General features: G+C 38.4%; 1 pseudogene; it reads left to right on the plus strand.

Annotated features, from left to right (window-relative positions):
• Positions 1 to 677: 677 nt before the first annotated feature.
• Positions 678 to 3,736, plus strand: LOC136163946 (tigger transposable element-derived protein 1-like; annotated as a pseudogene).
• Positions 3,737 to 4,098: the final 362 nt, after the last annotated feature.

A 4,098-nucleotide genomic window follows, 5' to 3' on the forward strand; every position in this document is an offset into this window, starting at 1 on the left:
TCAGGCTACTTTAGTACGTTATACCACAAAGGATGGAGCAGATGTTTTTAAATAAACATCAGCCCTGGTTGTGCATTGTTAAGACCCTGAGGAGCCTTTTTCAGAAGCAGGGGAAGCTCATGAATTTAGAGGAGGCTTAAATACTGTACTTTCACATAAAACCATAAAAAGTTGGCAGAAGTATCAGGGGCCAATGAATGGGCATAGAGCTGAACATGTTATAACTCAGATTACCAATAAAAATGTCAGCCTCAAATCCGAAGTGAATAGTTTTGTAATTCTGAACTGAAAGCATTTTTTAATTGCTTTCAAATGGAAAAACTTCATATAATTTAATAAAATTTATCTACTTTATTATCAAAAAGGCTATTATTGCAGCAAAGGGAAATGGAGGATTTAAATGTCATTCCTAGCATCTAATTTCCCAGCTCTTTTATTGGGATGTTATTAAAACAAGCCTAAATGGACTTTGCTACATCCATAAAAGCCAGTCAAGCAAAAGAGTTAATCTGAGCACCGCAGAATCATTAAACATGGCCCATGGTTGTAGTCTGGCTGGTGTTGGGTGAGATGTGCCCTGAGAAGCAGGTGTGACATGTCAGGAGCAGTGTTTTGGCATTCTATAGCTTGTGGAGCCTAAAGAGCAGCTGGATTCAGGGAGAAGTATGCCAGGGACAATGGCTATCTTTGTACCCAAGGGATCAATTTCATTCATTAACGTTCCCTGTGAATCAGCTAAAGGCTTTGAAACAAATGATGGCAATGAAGGGTTAGGGTCCTAGGCAGGGCTGGTAGGGAGGTCTTCTCTGTTGGAAAACAGTTCTCCTAACTTGCTAAGTGGTTAGTTGCAGTGAGTATGCTTTCTATGGACATATGGAGAAACATTCTAGGGTTTGTAGGAGGATGGAACAGCCTGTGAGTGGTAGAGCTATTTACAGTAAAGAAACAAAGGCGATAAGGAAGGATCAAGCTGTCCCTGGCTATGAGGAGGGAGCTGTAGTTAGTTACTAGGAAAGTGCAGAAAGGGAGATAAATACTTATCTAGATATTGCATTTTAATAGTAGTTGTAGTCATAGTAATAAATAACATGTGCATGCTTTATAACATTTGCAATGATCTTCTGAGGCATTCTTCCCATTTCACGAACAATTCTAACACCTAAGTATGTTTTATTCTTTCATTTTTAAATAAAAATCTTATTTTATTTTGTTTCGCTTTATTGTGCTTCACAGATATGCATTTTTTTTTGCAAATTGAAGATTTGTAGCAACCAACCCTGCATTGAGAAACTCAGTGCCTTTTTTCCAATACCTTTTTTTCCTGTGTCTCTGGGTCACATTTTGGTAATTCTTTCAATATTTCAGACTTTTATTATTATTATTATATTTGTTATGGTGATCTGTGATCAGTGATCTTTGATGTTATTACTGTAACTGTTTTTAGATGCCATAAATTGTGTCCAAGTAAGCCAGTGAACTTAATAAGTGTGTGTGAGTTCTGCCTGCTCCATGGACTGGGTGTTCTCTCATCTCTCATTCTCTCCCCAGGACTCCCTCTTTCCTGAGATTCTATAGTATTGAAACTAGGCCAGTGAATAACCCTACAGTGGCCTCTAACTATTCAAGTGACAGGAAGAGTTGCCTATCTCTCACTTTGAATTGAAAGCTAAGAATGATTAAACTTATTGAGGAAGGCATGACAAAAGCCCAGATAGGTCAAAAGCCAGTCCTCATGCACCACGTTGTGAATGAGAAGTAAAAATTCTTGAAGGAAATTAAAAGTGTTACTTCAGTGAACACACACGAATGATACAAAAGTGAAACAGCCTTACTGCTGATAGGGGGAAAATTTTAGTGGTCTGGATAGAAGATCAAACCCATGACAACATTCCCTTGAGCCAAAACCTAACCCACAGCAAGGCTCCAACTCTCGTCAATTCTTGGAAGGCTGAGAGAGAGGAAGAAGCTGCAGAATAAAAGTTTGAAGCTAGAGGAAGTTGATTTGTGAGGATTAAGGAAAGAAACCATCTCCATAACATAAAAAAGTACAAAGTGGAGAAGCAGAGCTGGTGTAAAAGCTGCAGCAAGTTATCCAAAGGATCTTTGTTGTTGTTCAGTCGCTCAGTCATGTTTGACTCTTTGCAATCACATGAACTACAGCATATCAGGCTTCCCTGTCCTTCACTATCTCCCAGAGTTTGCTCAAACTCATGTCCATTGAGTTGGTGATGTCATCCAACCATCTCATCAAAAGATCTAAATGAGATCATTAATGAAGATGGCTACACCAAACAACGGACTTGCCTGGTAGCTCAGATGGTAGCTCAGAATCTGCCTGCCAATGCAGGAGTTGTGGGTTTGATCCCTGTGTTGGAAAGATCCCCTGGAGAAGGAAATGGCAACCCACTGCAGTATTCTTGCCTGGAAAATCCATTGACAGAGGAGCCTGGTGGTTGATAGTCCATGGGGTCACATAAAGAGTCAGACACGACTTAGAGATTAAACAGCAACAACCCTAAACAACAGACTTTCAATGTAGATGAAACAGCCTTCTATTGGAAGAGGATGCCATCAAGAACCGCATAGCTTGAGAGGAGAATGCATTGCCTAATTTCAAAGCTTCAAAGGACAAGCTATCTTGTTAGGGTCTAATGCAGCTGGTGGCATTGAGTTGAAGCCAATCCTGGTTTACCATTCAAAAAAGCCTAGGATCTTTAAGAATTATCCTAAATCTACTCTGTCTGTGTTCTATAAATGGAACAACAAAGCCTGGATGACAGCATGTCTGTTTATGAAATGTTTATTAAATATTTTAAGTCTGCTATTGAGACCTACTGCTCAGAAAGAAATATTTCTTCCAAAATATTTCTGCTCATTGACAATGCACCTGGTAACCCAAGAGCTCTGATGGAGATGTGCAGCAAGATTAATGTTGTTTTCATGCTTAATAACACAGCTTTCATTCTTCAGCCTATGGATCAAGGAGTCATTTTGACTTTCAGGACTTATTTAACAAATATATTTTGTAAGGCTATAGCTGCCATAAATAGTGATTCCCCTAGTGGATCTGGTCAAAGTCAACTGAAAACCTTCTGGAAAGGATTCACTAGCCTAGATGCCATTAAGAATATCCATGATTCATGGGAAGAGATCAAAATAGCAACATTAATAGAAGTTTATAATAAGTTGATTCCAACCCTCATGGATGATTTTGAGGGGTTTAAGACTTCAGGGGAAGAAAATAACTGCAGATGTGGTGGATATACCAGAAGAACTAGAATCCGAAGTGGAGCCTAAAGATGTGACTGAATTGCTACAATCTTACAATAAATCTTTAAGAGATGAGGAGTTGATTCTTATGGATGAGCAAAGAGAGTGGTTTCTTGAGTTGGAATCTACTCCAGGTGAAGATGCCGTGAAGATTGTTGACATAACATCAAAGGATTTAGAATATGACATGTACTTAGTTGATAAAGCAGTGGCATGGTTTGAAAAAAAAATTTGAAACCAATTCTACTGTGGGTAAAATGATATCAAACAGCACTGCATGCTGCAGAGAAATCATTTGTGAAAGGAAGAGTCAGTTGTGACAAACTTCATAGTTGTCTTATTTTAAGATGTTTTCACCTAGACTTTCAGCAACCACTGCTCTGGTGATCAGCAGCCATCAACATCAAGGCAAGATCCTCTATCAGGAAAAAGTTTATAACTTACTAAGGGCTCAGATGATGGTTAGCATTTTGTTAGCAATACAGTATTCTTAAGTTAATGTATGTACGTTTTTTAGACATAATGCTATTGCACACTTAATAGACTATAGTACAGTATAAACATAACTTAATGCACTGGGAAACCAAAAAATTTGTATGACTCAATTTATTGTGATATTTGCTTTATCGTGGTGGTCTGTAACTGAACTGGAACAATCTCCAAGGTATGCCTAAATGTGTGTATGTATATATATATCATGTAAGACATGATGGTTTGACATACGTGTACATGGTGAAATGTATAGACTGCACTCAAGCTATTTAGCACAACTTCTCTCATAGTTACCATGTTTTGTGTGTGTGTGTGTGTATCTGTGTGTGATCAGAG

The sequence above is a fragment of the Muntiacus reevesi genome, chromosome 3 (assembly GCF_963930625.1).
Source record: "Muntiacus reevesi chromosome 3, mMunRee1.1, whole genome shotgun sequence".
NCBI lineage: Eukaryota > Metazoa > Chordata > Mammalia > Artiodactyla > Cervidae > Muntiacus > Muntiacus reevesi.